The 21,959-nt window shown below is 37.6% G+C and overlaps 3 long non-coding RNA genes across 8 annotated transcripts in view; 1 reads left to right on the top strand and 2 right to left on the bottom strand.

Moving 5' to 3' along the window:
- The window catches only part of LOC110119692, a 52,254-nt gene extending 37,393 nt beyond the window's left edge, over positions 1-14,861 (bottom strand). Inside the window, exons 1-2 of one of the 2 annotated variants that reach the window (XR_007225697.1) lie at positions 14,083-14,861; positions 7,478-7,631 (exon numbers count right to left, since the gene is read on the bottom strand). This is a non-coding gene — a long non-coding RNA (uncharacterized LOC110119692). Of the gene's footprint in view, positions 1-7,024; positions 7,632-14,082 lie in introns of those variants that run through there. The other variant, XR_007225698.1, reaches the window with a different exon arrangement.
- The window catches only part of LOC105666247, a 125,101-nt gene extending 104,075 nt beyond the window's left edge, over positions 1-21,026 (top strand). The window contains exons 5-7 of one of the 3 annotated variants that reach the window (XR_007225693.1): positions 17,120-17,354; positions 20,241-20,598; positions 20,837-21,026. This is a non-coding gene — a long non-coding RNA (uncharacterized LOC105666247). Of the gene's footprint in view, positions 1-17,119; positions 18,096-20,240; positions 20,599-20,836 lie in introns of those variants that run through there. The other 2 variants (XR_007225694.1, XR_007225691.1) reach the window with 2 other exon arrangements.
- On the bottom strand, positions 1,281-5,102 carry LOC125385940. 3 transcript variants are annotated; one of them, XR_007225701.1, is made up of 3 exons: positions 1,859-5,097; positions 1,544-1,640; positions 1,281-1,479 (listed from the first exon to the last, which is right to left on the bottom strand). It is a non-coding gene; the product is annotated as an uncharacterized LOC125385940 (long non-coding RNA). The 3 variants fall into 3 exon arrangements; XR_007225702.1 differs by having other exon boundaries at positions 1,544-2,543; positions 2,609-5,095; XR_007225700.1 differs by having other exon boundaries at positions 1,544-5,102.
- Positions 21,027-21,959: the final 933 nt, after the last annotated feature.

Genomic DNA, 21,959 nt, shown 5'->3' with positions numbered 1-21,959 from the left:
TCAATGTTATGCTCTTGCTCGTTGAAAAGGAGACAAAATTCGTACTTGGCGAGACAGCGGTTAATAAAAAGCCACGCTGGTGATATGAAATGACATTTGAAAAGCCAGGCTTCTCGTGTCGTGGGAATGATAGAGCACAAAAGGTTTAGATAAAATGAAAACGTTTAAACACGATAATGAGGTTAGGTAGCCTAGCTTAAACTGTTTAACGTTCAAAATGTCCATCGTCGAATGTATTCTCAAGGAGAATAAAATTAAGTCCAGACACGTGTACGGCTTTTTCTCGTCGAAAAATCCCAGAGAGTAAGTCTAAACAAAAATTCACAACGAGAATTTAACGACACTGCTGACGCTGACGAGAGCAATTCGTTGATTCGCCTAATTCCCGTTATAGCCAACCTTGCCCCGGATCGTGTCTCGACTCCTCCGGACTAATTCGCATAATTGTTTTTAACAATAGATTAGACACGGGAACGTGACTGGTCCATGTCGTTGGCCCTAGCTGAAAGTTCGTCTATCAAGTATGCGATACATGCGAATAAATGCTGCTTAATCAAATTATACGTTCGTCTGTATAAATGAATTCGTCTAGCGTTCCTTTAACCTTCTACGATATATATTAAGTCTACAATGTATTGAGTTACGTAGGTTCTCTTGTGATTTTTAATGAAACATTCTTCTTCACTTGTCGAAATCGTATGGCATTTTATTTGTCTATTTTTTAAATTAATCGTATAGCATTTCATTTGTCTATGTTTTAAATTAATCGTATAGCATTTTATTCGTCTATTTTTTAAATTAATTATTCATCTTTATTAAGTATGTATTAAGTTGTCAGAAAAGTGTCTTTCTTTTACAGACACGTCTTTTACAACGATGAATCTTTATACAAACATGAAACGTAATCTGTCGAACGTTGTGATCTTTATTTCGATAGAACAGAATGGATTATACGTAATTCGATAAAATAATATAAAATGGAAAATGTTGTGCATCCATCATTTCCTTATAAAACGAAAGAAACTTTTCGGACGACCTAATCAAAATTTGAAGAGGATTAATATAAAGGGCAATGAAAAAATGATAGCTGAAGATCAAGAACATTGATACTGCGTTATGACTTTTATAACAAAAATAGAACAACTGACAATGTTAATGAAAAGGAGATGATTTTCCTCTATTTCGGTAAAGAAATTCTTGAAACAAAGAAATGCTACTATTGTACGTAAAGGAATATGAAGAATCTATAGGAAAGGAGTCAGGAAGAAGATGCATACGAATTACAATTTACGTAGAAAAATATATTTGATTCTATGACATTCGACAAAAATGTCGTGGCCCTTAACTTTCTAAATTTTTCGTTCCTAATCGAAAAATCGCTAGAGAAAACGTCCCTTCCAAATTCTTTCAAAATTCTCTAGCACCTTCTTTTTTAACGTCCCACAAGAATTTCCAATCCTCGATCATCCTTCACGATCGCTAAAAGATCAAAAACCATTTCAAATATTTCGATTTAAAACATCTTCGTTAATCCTGTTGTTACCTTTTTCCCCTTCGAGTTTTCGCCTCATCAAAGATATCTTTTGTTCAGATTTTCTAGTTACACGAAAATAATCCAATTTCAACACACATATCGTGTACTGAAACAAAATCATTAAACGCTGTCTACATTTGAATAACAATTCGGGTCACATAGAACAGTAGAGTTGATTTTTAAAAAATTCACAACTCATTTATAAAGTTTGAATTTGTGCTTTAACACACACACACACGCGCGCGCGCGAGAGTTAAATTGAGATTATTCCGAAAGAACACAATCATCGTCGATCGAGAAAAAACGAATGAAAACATGTCCCACCTCTTTTTTCTTCTCTCCGTGTTTTTGCTGACTTTTCCGTTCCTCTCTTTTTCCTGTCTCTTTTTCTCGCTGATCGACGATCATCCACAGTTTTTACCGAATGCAAATACGATGTCTGAGCGCGTGCGGCCGAGGTTGTACGTCTGTAAGGATCAAGGTTGATCCGCATACATGCGCGTGTTCGCGGCTCGCGACGACTTTCAGCCGCGTGTTTACAGTTATCGGTTAGGTACTGTGGAAATCTCAGTTTATCGAGCCGCGTTCTGCCATAGCAGCGAATTAACATTTCGATTTCGACCGCTTACGCCACCGCACGAACCCCTTTTTCCTTTTATGATAAATCATTGCTAGTGTTTGTTCACGAGGATCGTGCGGTAGGGGCCGAGAGAGAAAATTATTCCCTGAACGAACGTTTACGCGAGAATTTCGCCCAGTTCAGTTGCGAACATCCATAGAGAAAAGGAGGTAAGTGATAAGCTGACAGTAATTCTTTGATCGCTGGTTGAATAGGTTTCTACGAGCGAAACTACGATAACTTCAATATTTGTAATCCTTTGATGGTGCGATGGAATAAGGAAGGATTCAGAATGTTCGTCGTTTCGCAAACTTGTTTTACAGGTTCGAAGAATTATCTTAATTTGACGATTAACGAAAAGCTATTTCGTACAGAAGAAATAGACGTTCGCTGTAAACACACAACGAATAGATTCTAGGAAACAATTTTTAATTTTTATAATTCTTCGTTCTTACATTGGGTCCTTAAAATTTTCTCTTGACAGTTTCCACGTTCTTCTAACACTGGACTGAGTTTACAAATATCCTGAGTTGCCACACTTTTGAAACATTCTTTTATAAATAAAGTGTCTTGTTTATCCACACGTAACAGTACATAATAACAATAACAATGATAATAATAATAATAATGTATTCGATGTCAATATATATATATATACACATATTGTATATACATGCACATAAAAAATAACTGGGCCATTATCATGCAGATGTAGTACAATATCGAAGGTTATAACAACTCTGTTTCATTATTCTGAGAAAAGCTACGCTTAATGAAACCAAATGGACGATGTATTAGACATACCTTCAACATAAATAAACTCTAAATCCTTCCACGGAAGGACAAGCACACGCTGTGTGAAACGTGTAGGTAAAAAAATCGCGTGTAATCGTAGATAGAAGCGTAACGAGGAAATTAGGTCAATGACGAGCGAATATCGAAAGGAGAACGAAGCAAATGAAGAAAGAATGAAAAAGTGGCTGCGAAAAACCGAAGGAAGAGACAGTGGATGGTCGATTGTCGAAGAGGAAATGTCGCGTCGCGATCTTGAACCCCCTAGTTCGCCTCGCTGCTCTGGCATTCTCGTCCTCGCTGCTTCTGGTATTTGAATCGCAAATGGAACGGCCGCTTTCCTCGGTTTAGACTACTGCCGTTTTCTGTGTCAAGGATACGAACTTTCGGTCAGGGTACGAAAAGCCGGTTCATCTTCGATGACTGCATCTAAATACCCTCGCTTATTAACCGTCGCAGAGGACGTCGTGTTGTTTTCTATCTATAGAGTTCCATCTTATCGGAATAGGCTCCGTTTCATTTGACGTCGTGAAAAGGCTAAAGAGAAGTTGCAAGGTGAAGGAAGTTTGCCATGCGTGTCCGTGGTCAGATAAAGCTGAATAGATTCGGGTAAAAGCAGACGAAACTTTTGAAATGTCGATTCTACATTCTTCACGGTGGCGGTAAAAATTCAATTCGAAATCGAGCGATCGGCAAGTATTGATCTTTAGAACACGTTATCAAATATAACGTTAGGAATTGTAGAAAGAATTGAAAGTTTCGTATGAGAAATGTTGGAAACTTCTAACGATAAAATGATAATTGTTTCCCAAATCGTTCGTCCTGAATTCTCCGTCGTTTTATTATTGAATTGATTGTTATGAAATTTTATTAATAAACAAGAATGAAATTGTCGAAGGTTTGAAAGGTGCAAATGAATAAACGCGAATGTCAAAGTTCGGCTAATAATTATCGATAAATTTTATCAGTAAAGAAGAGCGAAACGCTGAAAGGGATGAAAGATGCAGAAGAAGAAACGTAAGTGTCGTATTTGTGGTAATCTTTCGATTGGAAGCGTTCTCGTCAGCGAAGAAGCCGTTCATACGATTCGCCAGCGACGCAATGATAGCTTGATTTCGCGGTCTGCATGCTACTTACTATAGAAGGTAACGTTTAACGTGAACTTTGCAAGGTTTCTGCTCCTTGACTCGTCAGGCCGCACAGTCCTTGCTGACGTTGTGACCGTAAGTGATAACCCATTTCTCAATACTAATTTATCTCCAATGAGAGTAAAAAAGAAACCTCGTGCACGGATAAAATACGGTGCTTGAAAAAATTCCGTCAAAAATATTAAATGTAGATAGTTGGACAGATAAACGACAGTCGAGGACGTGCGCAAGTTCAATTGGAGGCGCTTGCAAAACTTTGCTTCTGTTACACATACACACGTACGCAAGTACGTGACTTGAGAACCGAATTTTCACCCGTTTCGACTAATTTTCTGAACGATAAATCGAAGAAGCTTTATACGTTCGAAGTTTAATTCCATTCCATTCGAAAGATCGAATTTTCTTTCATTTACGAATCATCAAAAAGCAGACAAACCTTAACAAATTATCGATCGAATCTGATCGATTTTCGGTTGATTTCCGTCGGTTTACACGAATCACTGGAAAACGAAGCAGCCCGTTAATTTGACGAAGGATCGAAAAGATCGAAATTATTTGTAATTCGTTATTTCGTAATCCTTTGCGCGTGTCTATATTTGTTAAGAAGTAAATATTAAAAAGTATTAACATATTCCAGAAATATTAGAATTCCATTTGAAGCTACAAATGCTCACCAAGCAATGTTTTCATTTACTCGAAATGTCACGACAAACGTTTAACTTATTTGACATCCTCCTACATCACTCGTTTTGTCCGGTGATCATACGCAAGCTCGTCACATATAATTCCAAGATATCGGTGAAAATTCCGCGAACGAGCTTGCACCGTGCAAAGCTCTCGAATTAATACACTCGGACAAAGTGATTCTCGATAGTGTAATGGACTACCGCGATGGATTCTATTTGCGGCAAATTGCATTATCTAGTGACACGTGGTGCGATGACGTGAAATGGAATCGATAAATCGTTGCTCTGCCGGCTGCCGCGCGACTAGCCATCGATCGTTGTTTGCTCGAATTACATGACGTCAATTGACCGCGAATATTCGGCGACGTAGCTCGACGAAAAAATTCGCTTATCCTCCGAGCCTCCCACATCGAAATTCCGACAATGACAAATTTAATCAAACTCGATATTCGAGCTTAACAACTACGTAGCTTGTCCAAAATTATCCACAGCAAAGGCAAAATAGGGAAAGCTGAAAGTTCTTTTTTGGTGTCTAATATTTATTTTCTTACTATTTCTTGCGATTTTTTATTTCGCGTTGGTTGCTAATAAGATTTGTATGAGATTTTATTAGTTTGATATTATTTACATATTGCTATATTAATCGATGGTTTCAGGGGAAAAAATTGTGAAGATTTGGAATATAAGAAGTTTATTCGGCGTTGTATCGAGCACAGTTTTTCGAGTTTTTAATATCGTAGCAGATAATGGCTGAATATTCTTTCTAGATTACAAATTCTTATTTCTTTCTTTTTCTGTTTTAAAAAATTAACGAAAACTTCCACTGATACAAAATGATGGTTTGGATAATAAGCAATAGTTGAGATTTGAAAAGATATATTCGTGGGATGTGATATAGAATCAAACTATGTCGAATATATATATATATATATTGCAATTGTTGGATGTCGTCAAACATGACAAGTAAGAGCTAGAAATTATTCCTCAATTTCAAATTCTTATTTCCTTAAATTGTATACACAGGTTATTCGCACGAGATTAGAATCAGCTTGATACAGGTTTTTAATAATCTAGGTTGATGATTTCAGTGATAAAAGACTGTCAAGGAATTAATATCGATCTGAGGAGTCATGTTCGTGGAACGTAATATGACATTAAACTATGTCGAACTCGATTATGTGTGTGTTTGATATCGTGTCTAGCAGTAACTTAGCGTTCACGATATACATCTGGTAGAGCAGCGTTGATTCTCTGACAAAGTTTCAAAATTTAGATATTAAAATTACTATAAATAATTGAAATTAATTCAATGTTTCGCTATTAACAATCTCCTTGTATATTATTTCGTACATTCTATTCGATTAGAAAATTGCTCGTTCATGTTGAATGACGAATATGACCTAATTGTTTACAGTGAAGTATATCTTCTGATGGATTTCATTTCGAAATGGATACACATTGTGAAAAGATTATTAACGACGAAGAGATACGCGAGCTGTGTGTTTGACTGCAAAATTTCATTTTTGAAATGATTCTCAAGGCCTTGGAATATAAACGCGTTTTGCTGGAAGGTGGCCGTTTAATGTTTCTCGTGATCGAACGATCCGGAATTTTCAAGCCGGAAGTAATTAAATCTGCTTCTTAATGATACACACGCTCTTTTACGCGCGTGTACGAAGAAATATCAAGCAAGGTAAACGCTAGAGAATTTCTACGTTGAGCTAATAAACTTTTTATGTGATTCTGATGTAGATCAGCGAACTTATATCATCTGGCATCGATATCTGCCGATATTAGTCGACTTTTTCTTTAGATTATCCACAAGCGATTCTAAGTTTACATCGATATTGAAAAACATTTTTTACATAACCCGCGTAATCAACACGATAGAATCAATTTTGTTTTGATGGAGAAACAGTAGGAATAATATTAGGATGTGTGGTAACGAAATTTTAACGAAAAGATAGCGGATGAACTTGGTAAAAATTGTAAAATAATCGCCAGTTGAGTGGTCTTGGATTCAAGTTTCCCTTGAAAGAACTTGTCCATTCCTTTCGACACGGATAATTAGCATATCTCGGTCTCTCCTCGAATTTCGCTAGGTTCTATTGTAGACTATATGTGTTAACAGTATATGCGATCAATATATTTAGTAAATAACGTTATAAATAGCAACGTTCTATAGACTTTTTCTAATAAAAGTAGCTTCATGTTGCAGGTGAATTAAAGAAAATAGATATTGATCTTTTCGTATCTTTTATTTATAAAACATACTATCTTTAAATATATTAATAGGAAATCTTCTTAAAACTATTTGAAGTGACCACCTTGTGTATAGGCGATTAACAAAATTTGCGACGTGTTATTTTATAAAAACTTAATCATATCAACGTTCATCGGAAATATCTTAGAAATTCTATGAAATATTTATCAAGAGAAAACAGTCATCGCTCGATACAGTAAACGACGCTCTGACAACGACATAAACAATTTCATATATTAATAATTACATAACTTGATGCATATGCAATCGCTTTTATACACGTGCCCGGTTAACAATGCATCAATATATTTCAATGCAAATAGAATCGGATTCTACGTCAATAATTAGCAAACGATAACAATAATTGCGATTCATTTCCAACTGCAATCCTTCGTAATCATCGTACAGATGAAGAAACAATTAAGTTTGACTCACCAAAACAACTCCCTTCCTACTTCGCTTCTCTTCTCCGTCCTGCTCCGATGTTGTTTGGTTAGGACGTTGGAACGATCGAAACGGCGAAAGATCGCGCGTTTCCGCCTCGAGTCAAGAATGAAGGCTGTCCTTGATACCGGAGTGCCAACAGAAACTACGAAACATAAGACTAAAATATTTCAGTATGCTTGAGCCGTACACGATTCGTATACAATCGACTGGGTGCATTATTGACTGTGTGCCAGACGAGCCTCGATATACGCTCGCTGCCGAAAGTATTTCAACACGCGTTATTATACTTCCATAATGTGGAATTTGAATAGCGCCGCAACGAGGCTCGTCTATCGCGGCCAGACTGGCAAAATTTGAAAGAAATCTCAAGATGTAAGTTTCACGATGATTATCGCGTATACTTTGGAAAGATCAACACAGTGTCTGAACGCACTCAGTTACTCGCTAATAATAAGCCACGGTGTATGTTTATCTTTGGTACCAATGACATGTTTACGGCTATCTATACTATAGACATACTAATTTACTACTAAATGTATCGTTGCGGTAAATACCTCGTAACTTTCGTGTACATTTCCAGGTCGCATCCAAATTGTGCAAAGCGTTTCGTTAAAGCGCTAATAAAGTCTCGATATGTTTTACGTAACACGCACGCATCAAAGTTTTCTGTGACGTTGAAATACTTCCGTGAGCCACTACCGTACGTAGAATATCGCCACAGGTCTTCTATTCCACGCTGGCTCTACCTCCTTTAAAGGGTGATGTACCGCTTAAACGAGCATCGGCGTATTTAAAGTCGTGATATCGATGCGATGGCTGAATAGAGGAACAATGTCAAGACCTTCGATTTTTACGACACACACAAGAATTTATAGAACGTCGAAGGAGAAACAGATTTCGAAACATTGAACGGAAGAATAGTCTACGGGGTGGAAGGAGAACGAGGTGGTCTGCTTTTGTCGAAATACGTGGTACACGGGGCATCAGCTTTTTGCTAATTAGAGAATCGTAATGGAATTTCGATTCGTTGGCGTAAATAATACCAGACGTCTAATAATTGAATATAAAGAAAATATAAATTTGTAGGAACATCGGGCAGTTAAAATGGAATGCCATTTCGTGGTAATAAATGTTGTAGGATGTTTCGGCGAGTGAATGATAATAGAATCATTTGTTTGTTTTTTTTTTTACTAATTATGAGAATTAGAATGAAATTTCCCTGTGGCAAAGTAAATGATACAGGAGGCAATCTTTCCAGCTCACGCTGGAATTTTCGTTTGTTTATTTTAATTTGTAGTTTGTTTGTCAGGTAGCAACATCGAGATTGAAAGCGATATCACGGATAAAAATACGTGTCTCGGTGGAAAATTGAGCAACGCACGAAACTCGAGTCAATTAAATAAGCCGCCTAGCCACGAGATGAACCGACCGCAACCAGTCTTGTCTCGTATTATAGGCCGATTAGGTAGAAGTCAGCTTCGAACAGCTTTAACAACACCTTCGCGCACACGTTGCTTCTTTTCACGTAACCTTGCTGCCATTATCTAACCAGGAAACGTCCTATTGACTAATATTGTTTGCAATACCATTATTATATCATCGCTGAGGTGGTCATTATTGCGCAACTTTGCTGTTGCTGATACCTGAACGATATACCACAATCTTTATCAGAGTTTTATTGCTCGTTTAACGTCGTTCTATTTGTTTTTATCGCTCACTTTTGCAAATATATAATATTGCTCACAAGAGAGAGAAAGAGAGAGAGAGAGGAGGGAGAGAAAATTAAAATAAAAGTTATCCTTTTCACTTTTTAGTTACTTCATTTCTAGTTGTGTGACTTTGGATTATCATTTTAATTTCGAATAGATTTATGATCCATTTAGTTTCTTAGAAATAAAAGCGAAATGAATAGTCACATAGACAGGAATTAAAATAAACGAAGGTTCGTTTTCGAGAAGAATGTGGATCATCGATGAGGTATGCGAGCTTCCGAGTAAGAATGAGAGAATTCAGTCCACTTTCCTGCCAGACTTTTCCTCTAAAATAAATTATTTATACCATAGATACGAGATACTACCGAAATACTAGGAAATTTCTTGTTCAGAAAATATATTCAACACAGAGACGTTCAACAAGGAAATCAATCTACGAGTGTTGTACTCATAAACCCTCGGATTATAATAATTTAAACATGAACAATCAATGACTAAACTCTACGATAACTTCGGTAGATTTTAATTTCCTCCTTTAGGAAGCTCACGTCAACCATCTGCCAACTACCTACTAATACTAGCGAACTAATCTACATCAACAAATTACAATGTTCATAAATTTCATGAGAAAATTTGCTACAATCCTTTTAGTCGCCCTTAGAAGCTTATGTCAACATTAATTTCGCTACTCGTCTCATATTTAACTTGTGTAGAAAGCGCATCTATTGGCACGTCGACTCGTTGTTCTACTTTAAAAATATATAATGTACTTCTTACGAAACACTTCCCAACAATTCCAATCTGTTCCAAAGTCGTGCACAAAACTAACCAAAAATATTCCTCTAAACCTCGCTCGATCCCCTTTAAAAGACATCAAGAGCAATCGGAACCTCTTCCATCTGTCTCGTACCACTACTTTTAACTTTAACCTGCTTGAAACGCACCTACACAAAATTTGTTGGCACGTCGGACCAATGCCTGTCCCCTTCTCCTTGCCGCGACTTCTGTATCCTTTGCTCCCTGTTTTCGCATCGATCCCGACGAATGCCAAGAACGGCTGGTTCGATCTCGCGGATCGCCCGTGACCCCGGCTGCACTTTCCGCGTGCAACCCCCGTGCGGGAAATTGCGATCTCACCTTCGCTCGACGGCAATGCCAGCCAACGACCTTGGCCTTGCCCGAATAAGACGCAGCCTTGGCGACCGGGCGATCGATGCGACCGCCACCGCCAGCCGGTGCAACTGCAGCCGGGGGAACTGGATCCGAACTGGTTCTCACGTGTTCCCGGTTTAGATGCATCGCGTGCTTTCGTCGTATATGCCACGTCGACCGGCCATCCTCCGATCTCGAAATCCGTGTCACGTGTCCAACACGGTGGCGGAGACCAGTTCCGTTTTCTTTGCCCCCTCTCAAGGCTTCTTGTTGTTTCCGTCTGCTTCTTAGGTTCTTTCTTTAGAGATAGTTTCTTATATCGAGAGAAGATGAAACGTAGCGTCGGTTTCGAAGCTTTGTGCAAGTGCGGTGACTCAACGATACCAAGACAGACGCCAAGACATGGGGAATTTATTATTTCCGATCGGGACAATTGCGTCGGTAGCTTTTTTGCTGGATGGTTGGGTCAGGTTTAGAAGATTAAGGGAGCTCCTTTTATCGTGGGAATAGTTGTAGGTACGTTTCTTAATTAGCTGTTAGATTTAATTAGATGGTAGATTTCCGTCGCGCTAACGCAAATCTTCGATTCCTCGTTTCGTTCGGACAATTTACAGTTTGCCATTGGGTTTGCATCGTAATTGCGAAGAGGAATTTCAGAAATTTGGTCAATATCTGTTACGGTTTAGTTTCCTCCGTGCGGATCTTGCAATTCCATGAAAAGAAAGAAGAACTGCAGTATTCGACGATACCGTGACAAATGATCTTTTTCAAATTATAAAAATTATTCTTGTGCCTCCGGTTTATGTAATGGGGTTCCGTGATGTGTCTATTATCCTTACGCGTGTTCTGTAACTCGATAAAACAATAATTTACTTTCCTGATGAAAGTTAATGCGATAGAACGACAGATAGTTACGAATTATTCAATCAGAAACAGAAGGAATGACATTTCTGTACATTCGGTGTTAAATTGTTCGTATCGCGTTACAAATGATGAAGCTATCGTACATGAAATTGATCGAACCATGAAATTGACACACAGGATAAAGGTTAAACTCTTCTTAGGAGTTTCATGGATCGAGTCACGATCGATTGTTGTTCATTGGATCGATCACTGTATCTTGCTCCTATTCTATATTTGGATTTATTGTATAGGTGTGCCGTGGCGTAGGTCAAGAATAATTTGGCGTTGATTTCTTCAGATTTGGCTTGCGAGTAGCGTAGTATTTTCAGTGATCCTGCGACGAAGTGGAAACAACGAATCGAAAATATTCTATTCCCGTTTTAGCTTAGTTTTATGTAACGTGATTATATTATTCACAAACTGTTGTCCCGGAAGAATAGTGACATAACCGCGAAAGAAGTAATTCTCTAGGAGATTAGAAAATTTTATTTAATCATACCTGTATTTAAATAATACAAAACTGTTTGGTATTACATAATCTTGGAATCAAAGGAAATTGCATATTTTAGTTAGTTTTTGTTTCATTAAAAAAATTAAATACTTATACAATTATATACAATTTTACAATTTCGTTGTTGATCTTTCAATGTAATGACACGAAGAATAAAAGAGTCAAAGTATAAAAAGCTACATTATAATATATTAGTAAGTAACAATAAACAAGTAGCGAGTATTTTAATAAATATAAAAAGTAACAAGTATCGTAGAATAATTATGAAAAACAGCAAGGAATAAACAGTAGTAATAACCAGTAATTCTGATAATTCCTATTTCCCCTCTCTTCGACCAGAAATTACAGTTATGAAACTAATCTGCCTCGTAGTATTTTGCCTGATCAGCGTCGCAACACACGACTGCTGGATCATCGTAAACCGTCAGCGAAAATCCACGGATCAGCAGAAGATCTCTACTACTCTACTTCTCGTCGAGAATCGTCCCGTCCTCGTTTTCGAAGAGTCTTTAATCAAATTGCATAATGTTATGCGAGATGCGATGACGCGATAGCAATCTTCTCCTATTCGCGACACGCGGTATCAGTTCTTCCGGATAATTTTGCACAAAATGCCAACGCAATACCGACGTTTACATTCCAGATTCATGAATAGAAACGGTATACAGGGGCTTTTATTTCAATCTTTCCACGATATCTTCAAGATTGATGGCCAATGAAAAGAGTATTTCAAACGAAAGTTAACCTATACCGAGGGAAATCTGATATAAGGGATGTTACGGGAGATATATGATTTTAATTTACGTGAAATATAAAACTCTCAGGATCGACTCTGTTTTTTTATTTTTATTCTTATATAGTTTTTACAACATTTTTTTTTCTATCAGAATATATACATGTTCCTCTCATATGTACGTACGTACACGTGGAAGCAAAGCTCGTAAAAGAATAAATTCATAACGCGTCGACTGTTTCAGATAAAATTTGCTTTAGAATCATCGAGTTATTTCTAGATGCATATGTTTCGGATTAATTGTATTCTAAGGAAGTAAAGTGCCAATAAAGTATTACGTATATTCAATTTCATATAATTATTATAATTCATATACGAGTCCTCCGATGGTAGAGATAGGAAGATATAAATCTTTCAGAAGTAATTAATAAATCCACGGAAATTTATATTGAATCTATCGAATCATCCAATTCGAAAAATCAAATAAGATTGGAATAAAAATTTCCATAATACAGAATCGATTGACGTTAGCGTCCGCGATTAAAAAATTGTCTCTTCGTGAAAAACAGAGAATATAACTTGTATTAAGTCACGTTATTCTCCTTCGTTTATTGTTTAAGAGAGAATCTATCAGAGAAGAGTAACCCTGAACCATTTATTCCGTGTCAGCTTTGAATTAAAAATTTCATAATCTCGTTTTAACATGTTCATCGTATAAAAATAAGAATAATGTTAGATTTTGAAATGCAATCGAAAGGCGAGGGCTAGCCAATCGAGAACGCGATCGATAATGATAAACACGATTACGCGTGTCAATTATTTTCAGCAATATATTTCTTGTGGTTGATTAAATCGCTATACGAAACTCGCGAAGTTACCAGGCTACTAATTACAGTTGCACACAAGCTTCACATATGCGGTTGAATCGCAATTGTAAATTTGTATGTATTGCAGAACGCGTGTTTTACCTGTTCTGGGTATCTTCTGATAAAACACACGTGTAAGTATAAAATCCTTGGTAATTTTGAAGCTTGTATTTTAGCAGCTATAAGACTGGTGCTCTTTCTTTTAAGGAAAACGTCAGTTACAATTTAATCTTCTACCGAGGTTAAAGTTAACAGTTCCTTTGCACTGTGTGATTAATGCGAGCAAAAGGTGATTCCAACTGCAAGCTGCCGTTAAGAAAAACGTGACGCGTTATTTGATATAGAGATTTCCTGCTCAATTTACGGGGATCTGTGTTTCGTGCGAGTTTCCATGCTTCGCTTTACGGATGACGTTGTACGTGTAAGTCGTGCTTTGTAAAATTCCAAAATAGTCAGAAAATATCTAATGTTGTAACTGATACAGCGCAAAGCATCGGATTACTTTACTCTCCAAAAACGTGTTCCCGGGTTTCCCTATTAAAACGCAACTTTACCCGCGATCTTCTCGAATGAAGGTGTTTTATCGCTCGTTTTACGTTTCCATTAAGCTTCTCGAATATCTACTGTTCAAAATTACACCTAATCTACACGTAACAAGTTTCTACGCCTAATTGCTTACCGTCCAGAAACATACAGATTCTTCCATAAAAACGCACCTTTACTCACGTCATGCTCGAGTTAAAGATTCGATCACTCGCACCACGTTTCCTCTAAACCTCTCAATTAGCCGCTGTCCAAGGTTGCATCGAATCGATAGGTAGAAGATTTACAGTTACGGGTGACGCAGTTGCCGGTTGGCAAGAGACGAATTACCTCGTAATTCCGCGTTAAACGGCGCCTTTGCTCCACGTAAACGCGTTCACGAGCACACATTCCTGTCTCTACATGTATTGGCCGTGTGCATTTATATGTAGAGAGCGAGAAGCTCGGGCGCACACGCGAGCTGAGCTGGGACATCTCTCTTCTCTCCGCCGCGGCTCGTCGTAGGAAGGTTCCACGGCGACCGACGACGGGTGTCGGTGGCACGGAACGCTCGACGTCGACGTCGTACAAGGACAAGGCCACGTGGTCACGGGCGGCTGGGACGGACACGTATACAGATATATCGGCTACCAGTCATGCTACACTGCCACCACCACAACAGGCTCGCCTATAATCGACACCGTTTACCATCGCTGACCTCTCCGCGGACGCTACCCATCGTGTCGATCCAAAGCAATCGAAATCACAGGGATAAGCCTTGTTATTTTCAGAGACTGGATCAATTTTCCCAGGATTATTCGTGTTTTACGCGAAGAAAGAAGTTTTGTTGACAAATCGTTCGAACTTGGTTATTCGTAGTCGATCTTTAGTGTTCTTAGACGAAATTGTATCAATTTGCTAGAGTTATTCGTGTTGTATGTACAAAAGGAAAACATGTTGCTACGGCTTCTAAGAACGATGAACTTTGTTGTTTTTGTGGATGAAATTTCCTGACGGTCATATCCGTTTTATATTCGCAAAGAATTTTATCGATGAATCTTTTGAATTACGTAATTCTTATTAGGAAGTTTTTGAGCATCGCGCGTTGTATATTACGAAAGAACTTTTTTCGACAAATCGCCTGAGTTTCGTGATACTTAAGAAGAAACTCTAACCATAAGGAGTTTCGTTATTTTCGATGGAAACTGAATTTCTTTCAAGTTTTCGAGAATTACCTGTGTTTCATATTACAGAAGAATTTTATCGACGAAGCTACTGAATATCGTCGAGCTTTGTTATTTTTTTTTTTACTGGAAATTGGAGCAGCTGTTTGAAAGTTATTTGTGTTACTTACTTGAGACAATTTGACACGTAGAAGAAGAGCGAACTGTTGTAGAATCCCACTTATTTCGGCGAAGTCTTAATTGGTGTCAATTAACTCGTTTAGTATCTCCCGTTAAATAATTGTCTCCCCTATATTAGTTTATAAGCGTTAGCGAGAAACGGACCGAGATTTCGTTACATGGTAATAGATATATTGCAAGTTAGAAGACGAAAGGAGAATTATATTTAGGAAAATGACTGGTGTTTTCGATAGACACACTGTTATATATTCTATTTTTTAGCTTAGCAGTTTGTTTATATTATGAAAGGTCGTAGCGCAACTGTCTGTGAATTTCACAAAATTAGTAATCGCAACGGCTGTGTACACAATCATTGTATAATAAAGATACTACGACTTGGTTACCGAATTACGTACAGTTGCCGTCGTGTCTGATCTTTACGAACCTATTTCACTTACGGCTGAATTACACGGTCACCGACGCGCTTCAAATATCTGTCACGTGTTATCGCAGAAAAGGACGATAAAAATAAATATGACACTAGTAGAGAACACTCTTTTTTTCACCAACGTAGAATGGTGTATACTACACGTAAACTATATACTACACGTGAACTATATACTACACGTGAACGTTCCATACGTAATTCTAACGTTCGGTGCTATAATAGAACATCCATAAATATCCTGCGCCCAGGTAATCGATACTATCCCACTGCAACACAGTTTCACGTATAGTGCCACAGTGATACGTACAATACGATTTAATTATGTGCCAAACAATAGGAAACACAGAGTCATCTTCTTGCATTTCATGCTTTAAATTTAAATGTTTCATCATTTGAGATTTGTTTTATCAGGCGTAATGGAAGTTTCTTACGAGTCTATGCTGCTCTATCCTTTTGTAACTTCACCTTTAATCGAGAGACAAACGTCCGTACTGTTTAAAGTTCTCGATGATTCTTACGCTTTTATTAATTGTATTACGAATAGTCGTGTTTCAAAGTTGAATGTATCTCGGTTGGTCAAACGAGCTCGTTCCAAGCGAAATTTTTATTGGTTAATTGTATCGTTCGTGTACTTTTTATTTAACGATTGTCTTAAAGTCGATCTTCCCTGTAATATCGTACGAATGTTGACTTCGTGTTAACGTTATCAATTTATCACGCGCACAAAACATGTTCGCCTCTGATACATTACTCGGTACAACAGGATCATTTTAATGGAATTTTCTTTATCATTTTACCATTTTAATAGAATCAATTGCCGATTTTTAATAATTCCAATAATTTCCTCGCCAGTATTTCCGAAAACACGCAATAACAACGAAATAAATCATATTTTTATCGGTACTTAATTCCAGTTTTCAAACAATATTTCTATCGATTAAGTTCATTGAAATATAAAATTCAATGAAATCAAATCAGAATACTCTCCCTTTCAACGTATCGCGACGGTATATATGTAATTCTACTTATTTGTTTCTTAAAAGTTGTCTCATAGAAATAATTTTATTCGGCAACGTGTAACGTAAAATGTGTTGGAAAATGATCTCCACATGGAGATTGTTCCATTTTCCATGCATCCGTGCTTTTACATTTCTTCCTTTCTCGAGTAAACTGAATGCAACTTCCTGACAACTGCGAGACGTCGACAGACCGTATCAGCGCGCAAAAGTCGCGTTTCTCGCACCTATACCGCTCAAGGACCCGGGCAAGGAACACGACGAAGATCATACTATTGTCACGGCCTTGAGAGACGACGCACGTGTACCCGCGCGACGTCTCGCATCGGCCTTGAAATTTGTACGGATCGACAAGTTTCGTGGTGGCCCCTTGCCGCGCGGTTACCAGCGTCTACGTTCATACAGAGATAATCTTTGCTTACAGGAGCTGCTGGAGCGGCCGATAACAATGCACTTTTCACTGACTCGAGTCTTTGCTATGAGACGCTGATTGCGTCATCTTCCACGTATCCTCGTGGATCAAAGATGTATTCGAGACGGCGAAACGGCAGAAATCATGGTTTTGAGAAAGGAAAAACAAGAAGACACGTTAAGTTGGTGTTTCTTATCAGTTTCGACGATTTATTGGCCAAATCGTGAACGAAGATGAAAAATGGATAGTACGTGGAGTTTCGTCGATTTTATGACATAGCGAGGCGAGAGTGTACTGGTGTACAGTCGATTTCACAAATAGCATTCCATATACGAGATGCTCCTCTTGATATTTATTTTTGAGGAAGTGTATCCTTTGAAATATTTTTCTCTTTCATCGACGATAAATTAATCGCAATTAAATGTGAGAAAGTTATGCTTAGATCGCGATGAAATAATATTTTGAGGAATTTCAGCCTCTTTGAATCATCGATTACTTGATTATTTAATTAATCCCAATTTGCATAATATCTCTGTATAAATTACGCCTAAAGTTTCCTAACTCCTCCTTAAAATAAAATAAAATATAGAAAGTGAAATAAATGCAAGATAAAAATAAAATAGTTGCCAGTTCCAATAACAACATGTAGCAAACGCGACAACACCGAGGTTTCAGAACGGCCGGCTCGCATCGCTAATCGAGCTGCGCCACGCTCGCTTTAACGTTTTCACGTACGATCTCTGACGTGTCCGGTGATTACATAAAACGGTTCTGCCCTTGTCCCCTCTGGAATGATCGATTGGTCTCGCGTTTTCTGGCCGCGGATTACCGCGACCGCACGCCTCTAAACGGATTCTTTGGCGGCCAGCGTGGAAGGTTATCTGGCCGAGTGTCTTTATGTACACGTACACTATCGTTCGTAAGCACTGTACAGTTTACTCAATTTCTAGCAACGGTATTCGAATTTCATTAAAGTGTTACAAATTAACGATGAATTTGCATTTTTTACCTTCTTACGAAATCACCATCGTAATTCGTGTATTAACGCGACTGAAATTTAATTGAGAAATTGCGGAATCCAGACGCGAAGAGTTTATCTGCAAACGACGAAATAACTCGACCAGTTTTATCAATTACAAACATTAATTTCGTTAATGCGCGATGCTTCTCAAAATCAGCTTAATCCTGTCGAAATATTCCGTTACGTACCAATGACGATCCTAGGGAACAAAATCCTATTGATAATCTTCTAATTAATCCGGCCGATTTTTCCCACTCATTTTCGATCCAACTATACCTCTTTCTCACGTTAAAAAATATCTCAAGCTTGGACGAAATATACAAAGATTATTATTCGTACGCGTGATTTCTCCTTTTAATATCGTGTTAAACGTCTCTTCCTCTAAACCGCTACAGATCCTTGCTGATTGCTAAAATTAGATTGAAACATAAAAATTCGAGAATCGCGACACAGCTACTACACGTCTTGTTAGAAATAAGCAGATACTCAAATACTTTTGAACGATAATGTATATGGTAGCAACGTGTGTTGTACGCGCGCGTGTGATTTTGTTATCGAGCGCGATATCAGCATGATTCAGCGGGGACGAGTTCAAGTACGGATCCAGAGCGTCGACAGATCTTAACCTCGAGTAACGTCACGATCGATTTGATTGTTCGACCGCTTCGCGGAAACTTTATCTGCGGACTTCCTGGCCTTGAGCTTCGCCGCTATTTCAACTCGTGAACGCTTTGATTGCTGATTTTCGCATGGTTATCGTACAGACGTTTCGTTTCTTATTGACACCGATCGTTAAGTTTCTATAGCTCTCGCTCGTGGATTCTTCGGTCTCTCTAGGTGGTCGAGCTTCTGCTTTTTAACCTTCAACAGTTTATGTCTTGATAATACTTCGTGATACAATTTCTATTAAAATAGTGAGGTGAATCAAATACAATATCTATAAGCGGTAATATTTCTTTCGAGAACATTATCAATTACGTATTTTTATTTATTCGTGTGCTTTTAAGGAGAAAATGGACCGATGTAAAGGAATTAGATCACGATGTTTCCATTAATTTGTTAGTTCCTATTAATTTATTGGAGTTAAGAAAAACAATTTTTATTTGTATTTTTAGTAATTGCTTTTTAACTTATTTGGCAGATGCTTCAAACGACTCGTGATGTAGCAAATGCGTATAAAACTTATCAACCTGATGCCAGAAGGCTGGCTATCCAATACTGGCCGATATTCTCCCATTAACGAGCTTCACGTTCCAATTCCCACTCTCATAAAGATTCATCTCCGAATTACACGGCCAAATAAATCAACAACAATATATACAAACACGATTTCCTAAAAGCACTACTTGCCCCAGTTAGAAAAATGATATAGCCCTGAATTTCTCGTAGAGAAACCAAACATGGATTCTGCATAGACATTAAACAATCGATTCTGATGTATCAAAACCTTCTGCCTTAGTCTCGTGCAAATAGGTGTACGATCATTTTCATAGTGCGCGATTTTATTGAATATAGTGACGTAAGTTGTATCTACCACTTGGACAAATTTGCTGTTGTGACGTTTAGGCACGTTGAATTTTCAAAATAGACTACATCTCACTGGCGATTCTTTTAAAATCGATTTACAGATTATTTGTAATAATTGGATCACAGATATTTATAGATATTCATATTTTTCCAAATAGTAGTTAAGAAATAAATGGAACCTAGATAGACAATTGTCTTATTTAATGAATATTATAAGAGATACTATATTTTGGATATTTGGGATATTTTTATTATATTGTGCGCATTTTTGCACATTGAAATTTTTAATAAATGAATAAAAATCCGCAGTTTGCTATATTACATATTATACACCGATGATACAGCGACTAAATTGAATTTTTATCATCATCTTCTTTCCATAACGATACAGAATCTTTAAAAAAATTCACGAGAAGACGTCAAACGAGAGCCATTCCGTAATACGAATAAACATGATTTTTATATCTTGGCGTATCAGACACAAACCGCTAGTATAAACACCAAGTGTCTTCATTCAGACCAAACGAGTGCAGTACCCGTTCTATCTCCGAACAGTTAATGTAAATCAAATTTCATATGTTGTAGGTGAGACTTGCTCGCCGACGCGAGTATAAAACTCGCTAAAACGTAGACTAAAACTGTCGCAAGGACGTCGAACGGTTCGTTCGGGTTCGCTACGAGGCGTTTCTCGTGCGTGGCTGGCCTTCAGTTTGACTTCTGCCCGAAAAGATCGAAGCATCGTCCGCGGTATCGCGTCTATACATAATGCTGACATAATATTCCGGCTGGCCACGGTAAAAAATAAAATTCCATGGCCTCGGTGGCCTTCGCGAGTACAAAGAATCCTGCTGGAACGGCTGGCCGTGCGGATTTAGGAACAGACGTATCAGTGGCCGTAGATAATCAGACACAGATATCGAGAAGAGATTAGTATCTTCGACAGGTAGCGTCAATGTAGAATCGTTTAGAACGATCGAGATCGCTCGAACACCTTTTGTCCTCCTTATTTATTTTATACGATTACTCAGAGCCATAGTTTTTCTGATAATTTATCGTAATAAATTCGATGTTCAAATCTATCGTTAAATAGCATCGTTGGCTCGCAAGTGATACGCGTATTTGTCTTAGGGTACTTGATTTTAAGGTACTCGAGTTTAACTCGCACATTCTGTATTTTACAGGACGAAGGTAATACGTATTTCATTTTGATTTGTATATTATACTTGGAAGGATAAAGATTGGTAATTTTCTACTCGTATCGTTGGACTATGGATGATTGGATGCCAGCTGGATTATGCTAAATGGAGAAATTAATTAATTATAATTTGCATAAAATACTTTAAGTCGTCGAAATAAAATTTCCTCGTAGAATTTCATTTGTTTTGTTACTAAACCTTTTATCGTTACTAATCAATAAAGAAATGTAACTTGTAATTCGTAACTCGTACAGTTTCTCGAGTCATATTAATCCAATTATACGCATAAGTTAAACTTAGTTAACGGCTAAAAGAATGAAAAAAAAATTAACCTTTAGACTCAGAGAAACTATTATTGCCATGTTACGTTTTTCTTGCGATCATGCAACGATTATAAGTAACATTTTCGCTTATTACACGAAATAACAGAGATATTCGAGCTAGCAGTTCCACAATTCCGCTTTTGTCCTTCAATTTTCTTCTTTTCTCTCTGTTCCTTTCGTTTCCTCTGGTTCATTCAGATATGTATGTACCTACTCGCGAGGGAAGCACACGCGTGTAGACGATGGCGTTGTTCGAGGTTATGATCGTACGACCAGCCGGATCCGTACTTGAACTCCGGCGTTTATCGCGATAACACGGCAACGTGTGCTTATCAGAGATCTGGATATAACGTTCGGTGTGTTTAAATGGCGCAGTAAACAGAGGATCGGTAGAAACACGCCGCTCTTCGTATATATAGTACTTATCGCTACTTCTTATACAGCCGAAGGTTTTTCGATCCGAATACATAGCTGGTCGCGTGAAATTGATTCGTTGGATAAAATCAATATTTCAACTTGAAACTACGTAATAATAAATCGAATAAAGGGGACATTATTTCCAATGGAGAAGAAAATCGAATGAATTTTTTATAATCCTTTTACGTATAAGGTACACTGTATCTTAATAAGTTACTAATTAATTCAATCATAAATATATTTATTTTCGGCGGGACTAATCTCAAATTTTAATTACTTTATGGTTTCTATATAAATGCGTTATTCATAATCAATAGGAAAAAAGATTTCTTGAGATAGTGTTGAAAAATAATTCAGTTTTTGGAAAG

The sequence above is a fragment of the Bombus terrestris genome, chromosome 11 (assembly GCF_910591885.1).
Source record: "Bombus terrestris chromosome 11, iyBomTerr1.2, whole genome shotgun sequence".
Taxonomy (NCBI): domain Eukaryota; kingdom Metazoa; phylum Arthropoda; class Insecta; order Hymenoptera; family Apidae; genus Bombus; species Bombus terrestris.
This window is presented reverse-complemented; position numbering and strand designations above follow the sequence as displayed.